A 20,161-nucleotide genomic window follows, 5' to 3' on the forward strand; every position below is an offset into this window, starting at 1 on the left:
AACATGAATGTTATTCAGTGTCTGGGTGGTTATTAGTTTAAGAAAATTAAGCTTAATTTGCTATACTCCGCAAAAAGCAGGAGTACCTATCTGTATGGTGTAATTTATAATTTCTTTAATCCTTAAACTCCACACTTCCAGTAATATATAATTTATATTTTTGAAGTAAAACTTCTTAAGGCGCGACTAGGGAGTAACTCAGATTTTTTTCTGACGGAAGGTAACGCTTACGTCAAACGTCTGTGTTGTTTCCGCTATTTAAAAAATAACAAACATATTGAGCAATATTTTCAAATTCCACATCTTAGCGGGCGTTCCACATCTTAGCGGCAGGTATCAGAAACGTGGATAAAAAACGTTTCGTGCGTGTTGATGGAATATCAACCACATAAGGATGCCACCGCTCACGGTGTCTCGCTGTTCTGTGGTAGAACGGGGAAGGAGGAACAAGATTGTGAAGTTCCTGAGCACACTCACCGAAGTATATCCGGTAAAAAACCGATAAACATTGCGTCGGTGCTGGAGACTATGTAGTTTCGCCTGCGTTAACGAATTGTCGCCTATAATTCTCCTGGCGCGACGATCCACCGAATCTAATGCTTCAAGCTGGTACTTGGCAGAGGCACCCCACAGGTGACTACAGTACTCCATGTTGTTCGTACTTGAGCCTGGTACAGTGCGAGGCGTTGACCTGGCGTGAAGTACCGCCTAAGCTGCAGGTCTTTGTGCCTCTCACCAGACGAGACCAGAAAAAAATCGAAAAAATCGGAAACAACAAATTTCCAATCTGGGCATGCCAGGAATTGAACCGGGGACCTCCAACTTAAAATCAAAGCGCTCACCGTTGTCGAAAATATTATATACCCATAAATACACCCCGTATATGCTAAAAGACCTATGCCGAAATATATAAGGGGGTTTATTCAATAGAAATACTCCAAATGCAAATCGGAATCAAACGGGAATTGGCGTTTTTCCAGCCGTAAATATGACTAGAAATTTAGATCCAGCCAAACGATATTTCTTTTATAGTCCAACTGTGAGCGCTACATACAAAGTAGAAAACTGCCAAATAAAAGAAAGGTTAGGTTATTATATTGAACGCTTACACTTGATGACACTATACTTTTTATATATTTTTTTAAATATAATGGACTAGCTATTGCCCGCGTTCTTCGTCCGTGTTAATAATAACAGTTTTGTTTTAATTACCGTGGGAAGCGTTAGTTTTGCTTTTTGGTAGCCTATATTTCTTTAATATAACTAACCAAAAAGTGCAAAAAAAAAGTTGATGGGTTGCTTTGTTAGTGTGTGAAGGAAGAGCAAACAAACACACATTCGCATTTATAATATCAGTAAGGATTTCTTATAATTTCATCTTAAGATATTAAATTGTATTATCTAATAACAAGCGGCGATAGCCCAGTGGGTAGGAGTTCGAATTCACTTTCCGAAATCGATTCCCAGCACGCACTTCTAACTTTTCTAAGTTATGTGCGTTTTAAGTAATTAAACATCACTTGTGTCAACGGTTAAGAAAACATCGCGAGGAAACATGCATGGCTGAGAGTTCTGCATAATGTTCTCAAATGTATGGAGTCCACCAATCCGCACTGGGCCAGCGTGGTTGACTACGGCCTTAATCCGTTCTCATTGTGGGAGGAGAGCCGTGCCCTGTAGTTGGCCGGTAATGGATTGATATGATGATGATGATTATCTATCTTTGTATGTGGTGTAGTAAAAAGCCACGGCCGAACGTTGTCGCTGTAACATAAAGCAGTACCTATATTTTAATAATAATGACGGTCTTTTATCAGAATTATAGTCATTATATTAGAAACGGCAAGATATGCCATTAGAGACTATTATTGATGAAATAATATAACTTTAAGTGATGGAAGCAAGCCACCGGCTTGTATTTAAACAGTAATGATGTGTGTCAACGACTTCGTCCGCTGAGTATTACTGGCTGCCCATGAAACTAAGATAAAAAGAAAATATTATACAAACATACTACTGTCGTACATAACCCCGGTTGTTTGTTTATTAGCAAAAAAGTAGTTTGACTAAAAAGAAAATCTTATATAAATAAACAATGCTCTTTACAACATTTTAACTGTTTATATACCACGGTAGTACCTAAGCGGTTCATTAATTTTAGTGGGCAAAACCGCGGGGACCAGCAAGTTATATCATAAGAACATGGACGTAGGTAGTCTACGCATTTATCTAGCTACCTATTTTATTAATATCGAAGTAAACATGGGACACGTCCCAGTTTTACTGGCTATAACTGGATCGAACCAGTTTTCTCTCAGACCTTTGATGTCACCGCTGAATTAAAATATAAAGGAAGATCCGACGGTTTTTATCACTGCTGACGCATGACTTGAGTTAAAAAGACGAATTAGTTCCGGGCTTTTTATATAAGTAGATAATTGAACAATTTTCTAAGAGCTCAAAAGAAGGATACATTCCAAGGAAAATGTCAATGTCCGAATAAAGGTCAAAAAAATAATTTAGTTTATGTACTGTAGCTCAAGTAATATGATTTTTACTTCCGCAATCATATCTGAATATAGAAAACTATTGTTTCAAAGTAAAATCTTCCTTCGTTATAAAATAGCAAATCCTTTCCTACTGATTTTTGTTCATTGGTTTTATTATTTAGTGTGTTAGATCAATAGACCATTGGTTTGATTCCTGACTTGGGCCGAACAAAAGATATCGGGTACCAACAAATTCACGAAAGGAAATTGGCATTGAATAGAGTAATTAGGAAAACACGTTCTGCCATAAGTCCCAGTTATTATAACAACATATGTATTAGTGATAATAACAATTTAATGGCTCCAATGCGTATTTGTGGGCCTAAGTTTTTAATTCCCGATTGTGCCAAACCGCTATCTACATCTTCGTTAATTTTCGTAAAGCTAAAAAGACCGGAGTCCCAAAAAATTAAAAATAAATCGTTTAAAAAAAATATAATTAATTGAATATTTTTAATCCGTTTGAATTAATAATTAGGTATCGTGATTATCGGTAATATAAAAATTATTATTTCTTGCACGATTTTTAACTATTTTAGTTACGCGGTGTGGTCTATACTATAGCGATAACGCTATTTTAATGGCATTATCTTCACGGAATAGCTGTTAGCCTTAGCAGTTTACGGTAATCCACCGAATTCCACGTGAATGCTCAAACATACCGCATATTAATATCAAAGTAAACATTGAACACGTTCCAGTTTTAACGGCTGTAACTGGATCGATCCAGTTTTCCGGTAACTTTTGATGTCGCCAACAAATTTAAATAAAATACCGATACGCAAACAATACCGATAAGCTTTTTTTAAACCTCCTTTGAAATTAAAAAAAATATATATTAAATTATGTCTATTACAATAGGCATATCTTGCCACTTTTAAACGATAATTTTATAAGTGCGAAAGTGGTGGTGGCCCTTTTGTCGCGCCCTTGACAATCGACTTGATTTTAGGCATAGAGTTCACTGATCTATGATAGAGATAGATAAAATTAATTGCAATACGTTTACAGCGAGTACCTATTTGCGACATACTTATTCACTGCAGGTAACCGGAAAACCAGCCAGTATACGTTGCCTTTATTATCTGTGCCTATTAGCTATTCTGTGCCTATGATAAGTTTCACCACTGAACCGATCTTAGTATTATCTTGCATGGAGATAGATCTGGGGACGGACAACTATTTATTTTTATCCCGAAAATAGAATCATGAATTTGCAATTGCAATTCGAAAATTTCCTTCCAGAGTATGGAACCGTCAGTATGCAAGTCGTAATTGCACTTGGCTGTTTTTTTCCGCTTTCAGCAGATGTCTTCTGTCAGCACAAGAACATTATGAGAATAATTTTATTCAACAAGAGCCTCTATTAACCTAGGTGTCCGTTCTCAGAAAAAATAATGAGTATTAATTAAAAAGGAAAGCGTGGAGAACGGGAAAAATATTCAAACGTGAGAGGCATACTAATTCGCGCGTAAATACTCCCCAAATTGGGGCGTTTAGGGAATTGTTTCATATTTTATAGTCATCTTGATTAGTGCAATCAGGTTTTAAGTGCCAAGACTAATTTAATTTTGTACATTAATACAGTTATTTGTGTTTATGATAGTTTTACTCTGTGTCTTAGATCAAATATATACCAAACTTAATCAAAGAACTAAGAGGCAAGTTCCTATATAGATATATAACATTGGCACAGTTTTTAATTTATTGTATTGATTCTCTATAATGATATGACTATTTGTCTGGTCTAATCTTTGGACTTTGCACCACTTAACCGATTATGATTCTTAAAAGTCGTAGGTTTATTTACTTAGAATGCGTACTGTATACATTCCATAGCGTTTTAAATGTAAAAAAAAATCAGTTCATATTTAATATTTAATCAAGAAGTAAACGTACTAGAAATTGTTATTTATCGGTTACTAAGGCTAAAATAAAATCGGGATGCTGCGTATGAAAATAGTGTGACACGATTTGGTTCGTTAAAAATAGACTTATTATGCCAAAGTGTGTAATATCGGCGCCGTGCGTACAGTGGTTAGCAAGTTTGACACCGAATCACGAGGCTATAAGTTCGATTATGTATAACGGCAGTATTTAAAGACAAAAGTGCCAATTCTGTTGTACAGAAATCAATAAATAAACTAAATTGATGGGCCTTTAAATAAATATCATATTCTCATTTTTTCAGTGGAAATGGATAGCCCTGTTTTAGACTTGTCGCTAAAGTTCAGATTTATGAACTTTGATTTTTGTCTAAGAGAAAACCAAATTAATTGCCCCGGAAAACACAATAAACAATAAGTTTACATAGCGATATTTCGTTAAGTGCTGACTGTTAACTTGTTGTTTGGAGAGCTCCTTATAGTTTTATATACAAACTTGTCCTGCCCGCGGCTTCACCCGGATGTATTATTTGCGTTTGCTTTAGGTACCTACTTTCCCTAAAAGAATTTTTTTCATAATAAATTTCTAACATGATAAATAATGCTTTATACCTGTGACATTCTCCAGCCAACTATCTGTTGTTATTCTGTTGCTGCGTGAAAATATGACGCAACTACAAGCCAAAAAACGTTTATTCGTATTCGTACTAATAATATTATAGAGCTTGCCTTACGCTTTTATAAATGGACCACTTTAATCACAGAGAGGATCCTTCAGAGTTATTTTAAAGTCCCACAGCCAGGTAACCTCTTGTTTCATCGGAGACAGCGTCTAGGAGCGTAACCCACCATGTTACTTCAATGTAATTATTATAATGATATTAATCATTATCAACTATTACATATTATTACTTTAATCGATTGACGTCCACTGCTGGACATAGGTATTTTGAAGGGAGTTCGAAAACCTTGGCTTCCAGCTAATCGTTAGATGTCGTCTTTCCACCACGTTGTGGACCGTCCAACGTTGCGATTACCGTTGCGTGGTTGCCATTCTAGCACCTTGGGACCCCAACGTCCATCAGTTCTCCGAGCTTTGTAATTTGTCACTTCAGTTTCGTAACTTGTTCTACGGATCTCCCCATTTCCGATTTTATCACATAGGGATACTCCCAGCATAGCTCTCTCCATCGCCTGCTGAGTGACTTTGAGCTTTCTTATTAGGGTTAAACTATCATGTATTATATCATCGTCATCATTACTTCAACCGATTTACAGTCACTCCTTTGTAGGGAGTTCCAAAATCCAGTCCCGGGCGGCTTGTTTCCTGTGACTCCCAGCCACTCGTGTAATGTCGTCAGTCTACCTCTTTGGGGGCCGACCTACACTGCGTTTACCGGTGCCGGGTCGCCATTCCAGCACCTTGGGAGCCCAACGTCCATCGGATCTCCGAGCTATGTGCCGCGGCCATTGCCACTTCAGCCTTGCGACTTTATGAGCTTTGTCAGTAACCTGTAATACTAATTGTTTAACGGAAATTTAATTTCTAAATTAATCGCATACTTCCAGTGTAGCTCTCTCCATCGTCTGCTGATGACTGTGAACATTCTTATGAGGTTTAGTCTAAGCGACCACGTTCGTGAATGATAATATCATTTACATATTATATATAATTAATATAATATAAAATTAGTATAAATTAATTAATATCTCACCTCAAAAATTACTCTCAAGCATGCAGCATGCATTGCGCATTGCGAGAAAATCGGGAAATATTAGCATGGGTGCCATAGCGGGACGTAGAGAGGGGAGGCGGGGGTGCCTCCCGGCGTCCATAAGCTCAGCGGCCGTCGCGGCGCCCGGTCCCGTGTCCCGCTCCGGGACGTGCTAGTGATGTGCTGTGTACGAAAATAAAAAAGTAAAAAAAAAATAAAGTGATGTGTTTGTGATTGTTCAGGAATCGCTGGTTCCTTACATGGTAAGTTAAATTTTTTTATGTTTTTTTTCACTTCAAGAAAACGGGAAAATATAAGTTTGAAAAGTTTTCTCGTTATACTTACTGAGATGTTATCAATCATGAAAAAGTTCGATTTCATGATAATTGCAGCGGCTACCTATTTGATTCCTTCAATATTAATTAATTCATATATTATGATAATATGCATTCACAAATTTGTATTGAGGGATACCTAAAAAAACTTTTAAATTAATTTAAATTCGGCCAATACAATTATTAAATTATCTACCTACTTACTCGCCTAAGATAAGGTTACAAGTTTCTATAACAACTTAGATATTTTTTTAACCTAATTAAACCATAAGACTTCCATGTTTTACTACGGAACTCTAAAACAAAATATAACCGAGCGTAAATATTCCAACATATTAAATCTCAGAATACTGTGTAGTTGAATCCAATGTAAAAATATATTATTGCGTTAGATAACCTTTCAAATAAGAAAGGCTCAGATAGGCTTTTTTCAATTTTGTTTTAAAGTTTTAATTTAACTTGGGTGAGACCGAAGGTAGTAAAATATGAAATAACTAGTTCATTTAAACTTCTAAGGGTACCTACCCTTATCCAATATCGCTTTTTAAAGGCTATCAATTTCCAATTCGGTAATTGAATTGGCCTCTAGTCTAGCTTATATTCTCGTCGACCATGGCTCCGTGTTAGTTCGCTTTTAGATTCTACCTACCTATTATTTCAAGGAAGATAACTCAGAAAAGTCGGTAGGCTGGACAAAGACGTACTGCCTAGTGATTCAGTGTTCCGGTACAATTTCGCATATGCATAGAAAACGTATAAAGGGCTTTAGCTTATAACGTCCATACTTTTAACAGATTAGCCCACCATCTTAGAACGCAACATTATTTGCTTGAGATTGCAACCAAGGGCTAACTTGTAGTGGAATACAAAAAGGTAGGTACGAATAGTAGACAAAGCATACTATGAATTACAAGATTAAAATTAAAATACAATTATTTTAATTTTAATTTGTAATATCTTTAAGTTTTTTCATTGATAATGTTACACGTTTAAAACTTATATCTATCATGTAACGGTCACCCCCACGTGGTACGCTGCCAGGTAGGCAAGCTGGCTGCATCTTCGCGTTGAACAGCCAAGCTATCCTTTGCGCAAAAGATGAGCCAGCCCTTCTGTCACCGGATGACACAATCAGCCGCGGATTTGTAATTAAAAAAATAATTAGCGAAGCAAATGTAGCGAAATTCATTTATTTCAAGTAGGCCCAGTTTACTTTTGAAACGTCAAGTCAGTCTATTTGTAGTGACGCTCCCACCGGTTCGGAAGGCAGATTCCACCGAGAAGAGCCGGGAAGAAACTCATCAGATTGCTATGTTTCAACATAATTTTACAGTTTACAAATAAATAAATTTTATATATTGTGAGATATGAGAGCGGAGCCTACTTCCAAGCAGCCTTGTCGTAAAGAAATTCATCAATCGTATAGTAACCACGTTTTAATAAATGTGTTTTAGCACACAGTTTAAACTTATGCATTCGCAGGTCCAAAATTACCTTGGGAAGTCATGGTCTAAATTTATAGAAATTAAAAAAAAATTATTCAAGTATATAAGTAGGGTATTTTTTCAAGGTTATAAGTAGGTAGGTTTACAAGTACCCACAATAAAAAAAAGAGATCAAGATTAAATTTATTTTTCGGTGGCTATTGAAATTTGAAGTCAATTTCAATAAATATCATTTTTGTTTCAATGATAAACGAGCTGTATCCGATCGCGCTTCACTATGGCTTAATCTGTATTGATTCCCGTTAACGTGATTTCCGGGATTATAATTCGGGGATAAAAGTGGGAGCAAAGAAACTCATGCTCGTTTTCACTAACAACGAACAAGGCAATTCGTTTATGAATAACCTTAGGATATTCCTAGGAATACATCATTTCTGACTAAAAGCTATCACCTAAGGTGACTTATTATTGTGTCGGTGATTAGACATTGACTGCAATGTTACGTGAGGGTTACGTGGGGGTGGGATGATGCACTCTAAAATGGTAGCGGGCTAATCTGGAAGGGTATGACAGTTATATCTTTATAGATAATAAGATATAACTGACATACTCTCTCTGTATAAATCCGTCCCCCTAATTGGTTTCTACGCAGCATCGTTACGGAGCGCTTAATCGCTTGGCGTCACGTCTTTGTACTACGTGAAACAAAAATTCAGAAATTACTAATTTCTAAATTGCCCCTGCCAGGAATCGAACTCTGGACTCCTCATATATAAAACCACGGCGCTCACCACTGTGCCAGGGAGGTCATCGTCATTACAAAGACCATAACCAGCTCTATTATTAATCAAAATTATCAGGAGGTTCTAACGATCATCATCATATTAACCCATTACCGGGCCACTACAGGGCACGGGTCTCATCCCACACTGAGAAGGGATAAGGATTCTCATATACCTCAACGAGTTTAAGCGTTTTGAAGTTATTGTGAAATAAATAAACTCATTTGTTGGATAGAAGCACGCGTAACTTTGCGGAATTCCACGCAATACTATAAAATTACGCTTAATTTGCTATACTCCGCGTAAATCTTTTCGCTGCTGTTCCCACGGATCTGTAATTCTTCGCGGAGCTTAGCAAATAAAGTTTAATTTTCACATTGAACTCATGTATATATACTGATATACGTACTATAAGCTGAACTCTTCATCTTTACGCTCCGTTCTCTAGTAAAGTTGACATAAATCAGCATAGAAACGGCGCGGCAGTTTGAATAATCGAAATAAAAACCTCTGCTTTTTAAAAAGTAGGTTTTAATCGAATGAATATTAGAGTTAATGAACCTTCATTTCGCTTTGTGTTATAAAGTTGGGTTAAAATCCTTTAATGATAGTGGAATGAAAAGATAACATTATTGTATAGTATTATTTTTCAATTTGAATCAAACGCTAAATGGAGAAGCATTAAAAATAACTCATACAATTTTTCCTTTGAGTATTTTCGAGCTTCGAGATAAATATTATATGCTGGCAAATAATATTTATCTTTGATATTGAAATGTTTTTTCACATTAGCAATTTATATGCGGTTATGTGAATAATTAAATTTGTATTTGAAATTATATTTATTTAATATCTCTATTCAAACGTTAGGCCATAAAGTAAATATCACGTAAATATGAGTTTTGATGTTGACATTTTAGCTGACACTCTACGGCCCAACGACTTAGATTTATATGGATGCCTCGACTTAATTTGAGCGTTGAGTAGTGTTTGAGAACGAAAGCCTCAGAGTAAACTATGAAGTTATCAAACTTACTAGGGAGTAACGTAAATCTGTCAAATTTGACGTTTAGTCCTTCATATTAACTGATAGGCTTACGTTTATGGGGATTTGATGTTACATACTATTATGGCCACCGATAAAAGACGTTTCTTAGATTTATATTATGCAAGAAATTAAATATGTTAGTATATTTATCACTATATATTGCAGCGATACTCTTGGGATATCATAAAATAGGCCGTTCTAAAGGGTACGCCCAACGTATGAGGCGAAAGTATGAGAAAATACATTAATATTGTTTCGTTTACGTGACGTTTGTTCTGACAGTTGTAATAAATAGTTCTAATGCTATAGGCATTATAATATTTTATAAAGTACCTGCAAATGAGTTGCTTGTTTATAATTACTCATTATTTAATACTAAAAATAGGCTTTTCTTTACTGTTAAGATCCTTCAGTCTTAATTATACGTATAAAGTCTAAATGTACGTAAAATTGTGGAAATTACCTGAAAACTGGCCGTCCTGGAGAAAAGCCCTACCGCACTTCACCAGAAAAAAACACAATAATAGTGTTTTTTAACGTAGAGCCCGGCCAGTATGTATTATAAAAAAAGAGTATTTAGACAAAATAATATTTATTTATTTTAATAATAATTCGTTAATAGGTAAAATAAATAATAATTATAGTTTGATCTATAATTCTACTACACTGAAAAGTCGCATCGTCCATTCAAAAAGATCTGCCAGAAATAATAAATTAAAGTCCTAATACATTATTCATAATTGTTTTTGAATTCATTGCAAATTTTAAATAACAACTTTCTTTTTGAAAAAAACAAAAATAATCTACCGGGACTTTTATTACTTTATCTTAAGGTTATTTTAAAAATCAGTGTGGTAGAGAAGGTTTTAAGCGTTAGAAGTAAAATAAAACCAAAAAATATTAATAACACGGACACAAGCACGTAACGCTTGCTTTATAACGTTATTGTATTTATTCATTAATCATTTCTTTTTCACCCTATGGATATCCGAAAAGACCTTTCTAAAGAGAAATCCCAAAGAACTAGACGAAAACATAAGAAAACAGAATAATAGTACTCAGTTCAAGTAACGTTTCCTCTCATCTGACATTTGTTATAAATGGTCCTAATTCGTAATACATCGTGAATTCGTAACTTCTTAGAAAGACAACGATATTATAAGTAACAAAAATCAAGAATCGCGTAATAATATCAAAGCGTGGTGTTGTTTTATGGCTTTATCGTAAAAAGATTAGTGCTAAATCAAATAACAAAACTATCGATTGTATGAGTTTCTATCAACATACCTAACAAGCTTAGGCGAGTAGTTCGTCTTACATGACACAGTTTCTGATACCTATGAATTATGATCTACATTGTAAATTACAAGGTTGCTAGAAATCACTCAGTTCAGCTTTCATCGGCCGCAAGATAGGAAGTTGTCAAACGTTGACTTTGTAGAAGAGCAACTGCTGAGTTTCTTGACGGATTCTTCTCTGTTGAAACTGCCTTCCAAACTGAAGGTAGAACACTGCACAATAAACAGACAGACTTGGCGTTTCAAAAGCGTTGTTGAAGAAGGCTCACTACTATAAATAAATAAATGCAGAATTTTTAATTATATTTTCGAAATCGGTTCCTTTGATCAGTTTCTACGCGACATCGTACCGCTAAATCGCTAGGTGGCACGTCTTTGTCTGTGGGTTGGTCTCTAGCCACGGCTGAAGCCTTCCTACCTGACCAGACCAGAGAAAATTCAGGACATATGATTTCTCAAACTTTATCTGCCGGCGATCAAACCCGGAGTCTCATAAAAACACAGCGCTTACTGCTGCGACAGATAGATCGTCAATCCAACCAACATACATGTTGTTCTTGTACATTATTTTTTCTCTCTACGAAGAACGTTAAAAAAATAACCTTTTGTTAAAAAAAAGAACGTTATAATACCTTATTTCGTCTCGTCAAAAACAAACCATAGTCCTCGATTGAACCGCGAAATCTTTGATCGTCGTGATATCTCTATTCACTAGGGAGCAACTTTTACCCCGAATCACGTATTGTCGAGCCTACTGGGATCAAAGTATGGCGAAAGCATTTCAAGTATTTTCCTTACTCTTTATTATTTAGAAACTCGATTGCTCAAAGCAAAAATGCTCAAAAGCAAACGCTTTTCATTTCCTGAACAATCGAGTTGAATATTCAATCTTTTTTGTATCCTCAGTCTATTAATGAATGAATGAATAGACTTTTATTTTACATTAAACGAGAGAATTACAGAAAAATAAAAAAAGACCAAACATAGCATACATAATTTGACTGCCTTATCGCTACATAGCGATTAGCGCAGAAAACACAACTACAGAAAAGAGGTAGGTATAAATGAATATTTGTATATTTATAAGTACTTCTTCTCACACTGCTTCTCTCGGTTCATGATTCACCCTTTTAGTGTGAGATTTATTGCTTAACTCCACCATTTTACTTCATTGCTGGTTAGTGTTGGCAACGGCACGGGCATAGACAATAATAATTTCCTTAGTTTGGACTTGCAATAAAAATTATCTTCACTCAAAATCCAAAATGTAATTTTTTTAAGCCGATCCGGAAATTGACCTTGTGATTCCTAGGCAATCATACTAACTACTAGACCGAAGAGGTAGTGATAAACGACTAAGACACCGGGAGGTATCTATGCATCATTCGAGTCCATGTAGGACTGAATTGTATAGAAAATGCACCCGTATTTATATCAAAATACCCACCAACTCAATGTCATGAACATAAGTTTAATTATTTACCCACTAGACATAGAATGTCCACGGGACATTCTACCTATTTACTTCTATTACTAAAGCTGTATATCTGTTCGTGTTTCTATATGTCAGAGCTCGGTATTTGTAGAAATAAATATAAATATACTACGCCAATACACACATCGCCATCTAGCCCCAAAGTAAGCGTAGCTTGTGTTATGGGTACTAAGATAACTAATTAATGTAATACACATAAATACTTATAATATACAAATAAACACCCAGACACTGAAAAACATTCATGTTCATCACACAAACATTTTCCAGTTGTGGGAATCGAACCCACAGCCACGACTCAGAAAGCAGGGTCGCTGCCCACTGCGCCAATCGGCCGTCAGAAGTCTGCTTGGTCCGTCAATTATTACAAAGAAAAAAAGTCCCTTGGAAAGTGGCTTGGTTTCGGCGACTATCTGACTCTGTGTTTTAGTAAGTTGTAACGAGATGCGGCGTAGCTTATTAACCCGCCGTCATCAATTCACCGGGCGACAATGGGAAGACGTCCTTACAGTCGTAACATTATGATTGAATATTTGTAGGATAGGAGTCGCACGAAAGGTTCCCAAATTGTAAAAAAACGTGAACAAATACTAAGAAATTCATTGTAAATTCAACATCTCCTGAGGATGCTCGGTATTGGAGTGAAACGTAGGTACATAGGATATTGCAGAAGCTCTGTCTGGTGTGAGTCTAAAGATTGAAGGAATTATAAATAAGATCGCACCGATTTTCGTGCTTTTCGCGGAGAATAGCAAATCGAGCTAATATTAAATATATATTTATACTCGTAACTATTATATTGAACAAGTTATCTTTTACTATTCAACTATCGCAAATAAGATTAAAATACACAAGCGACTATGTTTGGTTTGCTGTTTGGTTGCTGTTACAAAATTAGGAAATCCCAAATAATTACTACTTTCAAAAGTAAATCAAACTCTTCGAAAGAGTTATATAAAAACTTTTTCGATACAAGTTTGTTTACGGTATTTTATAAGGCTTGGGTTGACAGAAAGATTTTTACGAACCAAAACTTGTCGCCTGAAAGTAATGATTGTAAAATTCCTCTGCTATAAAGAAATACGCTTGTGGCGTTTGATAAAAAAAGTATGATATCGAGAAACGTAAACTGACGTTAAATTAGCAAGATTGGTTAATTAACTTTTGTGTCACCATTATCGTAGCTTAGTTGGTATGCTTTAAGATGTGTATTAAAAAAATGGAGGTCCAAATAACCTTAAAAAAGTAGAAAATAAATTGACCGTATTTCTGACTTAAAGGTTATCCGCTTTACATGAAAAAGTAACATATTCTCGACAGAAATAAAGTTAAGTTGGCTTCTGACAACAGTACAGGATATCATAGTTATTTAGTAAAGGGTAAGGATAAAATTAAACATAAAAGAAATATTATATTTTTTTATTACTGTAAGTATCGTAACTTATACTTACAGTTAGGTTAGTAATATTAGTTGGTTACGCCCACTGCTGGATATAGGTCTTTTGATGGGAGTTCCGAATACCACGGTCTTGTGTCGCTTGGGTCCAGCTCCCTATGAATTGCTTGATGACATCCATCCACCTCATCGGACTAAGGTGCTACTAGTTGGTGTCGCAGCAGTGTGCAACAAATCTAAATCGTTAGTTGAATGTAAAAAATAATGAGGTCAAAGAAAAATAAGAGATGAATTTTATGAAGCAAAGATGTTAAAGTTGCTGGAAATAGTAATATTTCTACATTCAATAGTTACAGAATTTGTCCCAGTTTGCCAGTTTCCGGGGTCGCGTTCGCAGATTTACCCACACATAAAAGACTTGCTTAGTAAGTCGGTAATAACAAATTCTTACAAATTTATAATAAAACTTTTAAAAAGTTCGAATGCTAAAACCTGACTTGTACTCTTTAAAAACACGACCGAAGATGACGATGTTAAATTTTTTACCAACTTTAAGAACAGGGCGAGAACTTAAAAACGTTTGTGTTATTAATATGAAGGTACACCATTTTTTTTAATGAGGTTCCGCGATCCATAGCAGGGGAAATTTGGAAATTTATATTTTCAGAATTTTCTTTTGTCTATTCTGATGGGAGTCTTCGACCGAAAAAGGTCGCAAAGCAATTTTTGCATTTGCGTTAGATTTAATGAATAAGCCAATTAGGGTCAGATATCGGTTGAATATAATTACCGTACCCCTAACAGATTATCCGCCCGCTACCCTATTAGACTGCATCATCGCTTACCACCAAGTGAGATTGCAGTCAAGGCAAGTTAGTAGACTAAAATAGTCTTCGTCCTAAAAAAATTGCATCAGAATTTGTTACTGAGATTTTTTACCACACAGGCTGATAATACAGAAACTTTTTATTGGACCTAGCAGCCGGAGTTATGAAATTGGCGGTGTCAACTTCCGTGCCTCAGTTACCACGTTAAGCCGATTATATTCACTTTACTTGTGATTATTGTCGTTAAAACCTACCACGATGAGAGCAGAGTAATGGGTCTATACTCTTAAACCCTCTATCCTATGATAATGGAAACCTATGCTTAGCAGTGGGACGTGAATAGGCTGAGGGTGTGTGATCGTCGTAAAAAAAATGTCATCAACAAGTCTGTCTTCAAGACTCAAGGAGAAATTTTGTGCTGATCCTACACAACGTGGGATATGTATAGTACCTAATGTCTGTGGTTTATTTGTTTACGACACAATTTTGACGACCTCCCTGGCGCAGCGGTGAGCGCTGTGAATTTAAGTAGGAGGTTTGTTTTTCGGCAGAGGCAATTTGGCTTATCATTTCTGAATTTTCTCTGGTCTGGTCTAGCTAATGTGTGGTAACCGGTTGGTGCCGTGGCTAGTTACCCTACCGACAAAGACGTGGTTCTAAGCAAATTATTTACCACAGGTTTGCCCGCTACTAGGCTGCATCATCACTTACCACTAGGTGAGATTGCAGTCAACGACTTACTTGCAGTGCAATAGATTGCACGCTGTTTTCTTATCTGCCCTCACCATACGGCACAACCTATCTACTAGCTAACCTTTATATTAATCTGTTCAACATATAGACCTGAAAAGGTAACAAACAAACAGATTAACTTACGAATTGAATATAAGTGCAGAGTATGAATAATTAAAATAAAACGCTAGTTATATCAAACTATTATTGAGACTAAAAGCAAGCGTGGTGGTATGTTTATACCACCACGGATGCCAAATACTGAATAAACAGGTGTCATAAATCAAAAAAGTGCCTTAAAATAACGGATACCAAAGAGAAGTGACCGAAGCTTAATCAGACTAAAACTGTTCAAAGAGAGGCTACCTAGCTGAAAAACATTTTCCAGCGAAGAACCAATTGGAAAAGCGTTAGTGCAAACACATATCGAATCCATTCGCTTAGAATCAAACCGACATTTTTCTGAAAATAGAGGTCGGAATATGATTTTTCAACTCTGAATTTCCGCCTCTCCACGGCCTTTTGATTCGTTAAAAGGTGGACAAATCTTTTGCACAAGCCGTTTATTTAACCATTCTCTCTAAATAAACGGGTTGTGCAAAAGATTTGTACTTACGCTGGTTAACAAACGAAAAAAGGTTTTTTATTAGTCGATGCATAAACGACGGCTATTATCTGTTTCTTAATGTAAAAGTTAGTCTCGTCTCTTTTACTTTAATATCCGACATCCACTGTCCATGTCGGCATAGTAACTCCTTCTTCGGCAATTGAAGCTAGAGCAAACTCTTGAAATTTTTATGTTTCCTGGTGTCTTGACAACTTTATGGCAAGGTTCTGAAGAGAATTAATACTAGCTACAAGGAAAGTAGCAGGCTCCAAGAGTTAAGAAACTGAGAAGCTAGGAAATCATAAGGCTAAATGCCGATGATCTTTTTAAATTTTTAAATAACTTTTCTCTTACGCTTTAATAAAAATTGGAGATAGGATTTTCTTTCTTTCATTTGGGGGCAACGAATCAACCAAAACGGCGAACTGCAATTACGAGCGGTATTTTTCTTTTAAAAATAAAAATAGAAGCGTCAGAGCGTATGCATAACGAATCCGCTTACTTTAAATAATTTTTAAAATTCAACCGATGTGCTGTAGAACATGAAAAATTGGATTTTTCCATCTCACCCAACCTTTCACCACTAATTAATTAAACATACGAGTGTACTTGTATCTGTAAAATCATTCAATATGCTTTTGAATGCCTAAATTTTAGTACTTTTCATGTGATAGGGAGGATTTTTTCTTTTTTAGGAAAGAAAAGTTTATTGTTTCAGGCTTGCGTTCCACAAATTATTATAACACAAGGGTTATGTTATTATCTTATTAATGATCAACTGTTGGGAAAAGGCCTCTTAGGAGAGACGGTTTTTGAGCATAGACTTCTCCACACAATAATTGCTCCAAGGTTACCACCTAGGCGGGCTCTAACGAGTATTTTCACATTACCTTAGTAAAAATAATCGCGACCGACGAATTACCGTGCTATTCGAGCACGGTAATTCGTCGGTCTTGCCTCGAACGGGTGGACACTTTCAATTTCCTAACTTACTGTAAACGTTTAATAGACAGATATAGCAATACTAATTTTTTGCGTGATCGTAGGATATTCAAAGAATGTTTTAGCAAAAAGATGATGACAGAGCGTGCATTATGTATAAAAAGCGTTAAAAAAATTACAGGGCGTAACAAGACGGAGGAGTAAATTATGAAAAAAACAGGATACAAATGTATTTTTTATAAGCAATTAAAGTGTATAATAAACCAATAGATAAGAGTTAAAACAACTATTTGTAAACAAACATAATTCTCATATTAACGTGCTCTCTTTTACAATTATTTTTACCATTATAGATAAGAGTTAAAACAACTATTTATAAACAAACATAATTCTCATATTAACGTGCTCTCTTTTACAATTATTTTTACAAAAAGTGTTTTCAATTTTATGAGAACATAATAAAGTACAAAATTATATTTTATTTGTTAAATGTACTTTAAATGTACATTGAACATAAATAAAAAACTAATAATATCACATATGCATCTATAGATGAGTCATTTACGCCTTTGGTTGCTAGGATGATATTATAGATAGAGATTAGAGCTTCCAACTTATACTATAGAGATTCCAACTTTTACACCATAATTCTTCATCAAATCTTGAAGGTTCTCACATAGAAGAAACTTCCTTGGAAAAATTCCACACTAAAACCACGTAACATAAACTGCACGATCTGTGACAAACTTACTATAAAAGTTGTATTAGTTCTGCGGCTTCTCGTGAACCAGAATATTGAGACGTCCCAAGATCACGTTTTGTGAGCCATACGTGGTTCACGAGACGGTGTTATCCACCTGAAGTTAAGATCGGTGCTGGAAATAAAACTTGGCACCTAAAAAACGAGGTTATTGATAAACGCTTACCCTGAATGCAGGTTAATATTTTTCGTGAAAGCGGGGCACTGCCTTTTTGCCTACCTTGCTCCATTAGCGGGGAAGTTTCAACCTCACGTCACATCCACACTAATGGCTTAAACATATTGCGGGTAGTTTGATATCGATTTAAATAGTGGAGGCAGTTTCGGTCGCTCGCACTAGCTAAAAATTGATTTTTAACTAAATCGATATTTTATTTTGTCGAGTATTTTTTGTAAAGATTTTTTTAATTAAATAATGTTTTGACTATATTAATTGGGAATTTATGATGTATGACAAGCTGTTATCCACGTTTGATTTTAATTAATTTGAAAACGGGCAATTCATTTTCCCGAGTGAAAAAAAATGCAATCTATTTTTATGCAAATTAAAAAAAAATATGTTTTTGCTGTTAAGCCGTACTGTTACGAGATAAAAAGTACGTTTATGTCCGTTTCCGGAGAGAAAACTGTTCTGTGCCGGATTTCGACATTTGTTATAAGTGGTTGAGCCAAACGTAGGTAACAAATTATAAACTAACTACTTAACTAACTTTTTGTTTGGGGAAAATATACAGTTCGTACTCTACAAAAACTTTTGTTTTGTTGTCCACCAAAGTTTGTTGTGACCTTTGTTCGTCAGCTCTATGGTCACACTGGAGATGGGTATGACTAACTAAAGTCCCGAAAAATAAGGAATTCCTTCAAAATAAAAAAAAAAATAGCTTAAACATAAACATTTTAAATCTGCCCTTTTAACTTTAATAAAGTTCACGTTAAGAGGCTATAAATGGCATGGCGCCAAATATAAACGAACAACACTTCTGTGCTCTTCGATTTGCGTTTTATCAAATACAATATTTGAATCCTATTCAAAATTTATAAACTTCAAGTAAGCCTACTTTAAAAGCACTTTCAGAACGTCAAGTATGTATGTCTGCTGTGGACGTACTATCTCTTTGTCTATTTATATTGTGGAACACAAATTATACCGACAAAAAGCCGGCGAAAAATTGCACTTTTTAACATCAACATTTTTGCAATTTAGCAATCATTAAGCTCATCTCATGTGAGGTCAAAGCGGAGCCGATTCCAATTTGTCACTAAAAAGATCATTAATATTACATTAAAATTAACTTAAAATATATAAAGGTCTATTATAAAATATCGTTTGTTTTGATACATTGTTTAAAATAGGTTAATCCAAAATACTAACTATAGAATAATGGCAATCAACTCACAAACGATTTCTGTATTTTTCGCAAAGCATACACAGATGTACTACACTTTATGTTACATTTCTATAAGGTAGATTGTTTAAATTTTTTTTATATATAATATTTTGTCTTAAAAATCACTGTTTATCTATTTTGGTATAGTTTTATGTGGAATTTGCGTTTTTGAAAAGTTTTATTATATATTTCGGCTTAAACGCGTTTTGAATCAATCAATTAAATATCACTTGTTTAAACGGTAAAGGAGAATATCCTTAGGCCTGCATGCCGGCGAGTTAATAACATAATAATCTGTAACTCTCCCAATCGTCACATGGCTAGCGTAGACTGCGGGCTAAACCATTCTCATTCTGAGACCCGTGCTCTGTACTGACTTCGCAATGGGTTGATAATGACAACGTCAGAAGGCTTTGCAAAAAAATTTACTCGCGCATTATTAAGAGAATCACCTATGATATTCAAGATCAGTTTGGATAACAATGGCGTATCTGATATGAAAGTGAATACAAAAGACACGCCTAGGAAACAAAACAGCACAAACACGTAGTAATTAAAAAAATGGTGATTCGATTGCAATTCAAGTCGTGCTATCAGAACCGCACGATAGGTATATAGGCATTATTGGATTTTCTCGCTGGCAATCGGTTCGTTCCAGGGCTTCGGAATCCTTACTCTACGAATCACAATGATTACATTGTAGGCAACATTGATTACACTTTTTTCCGAATACGAAAAACAAAGAACTACGTGTTCACGTAAGTGTTCTAGAACAAGGTTGCTTCGTCTGTAACAGAGTTCTTTTTTTTTTGTTTCACTACAAGTTAGCCCTAGTTGGTAACCGTGCTAAGTCGCACAAAGAAAAATCCAGAAGTTATTTTATATTTAGTACAGAAAGGAAAGCTTGAATATCTTGGCCATATAATAACAAGAAATAATGCGATGTTAGCCCAGTG

At 35.3% G+C, this 20,161-nt stretch overlaps 1 protein-coding gene and 1 long non-coding RNA gene across 2 annotated transcripts in view; one reads left to right on the forward strand and one right to left on the reverse strand.

The window, feature by feature from the left end:
* The first annotated feature begins 6,292 nt into the window (after window positions 1-6,292).
* Window positions 6,293-20,161, forward strand: part of LOC120625381 (leucine-rich repeat-containing protein 24-like) — a 54,550-nt gene continuing 40,681 nt past the window's right edge. Inside the window, exon 1 of the mRNA XM_039892423.1 lies at window positions 6,293-6,413. The gene's annotated coding sequence lies outside the window, so the exon portion shown is untranslated. The remainder of the gene's footprint in view (window positions 6,414-20,161) is intronic.
* On the reverse strand, window positions 16,241-18,142 carry LOC120625382. Its single transcript, XR_005658798.1, has 3 exons — window positions 18,038-18,142; window positions 17,809-17,952; window positions 16,241-16,342 (listed from the first exon to the last, which is right to left on the reverse strand). It is a non-coding gene; the product is annotated as an uncharacterized LOC120625382 (long non-coding RNA).

Source organism: Pararge aegeria, chromosome 7, assembly GCF_905163445.1.
Source record: "Pararge aegeria chromosome 7, ilParAegt1.1, whole genome shotgun sequence".
Classification (NCBI taxonomy): Eukaryota; Metazoa; Arthropoda; class Insecta; order Lepidoptera; family Nymphalidae; genus Pararge; species Pararge aegeria.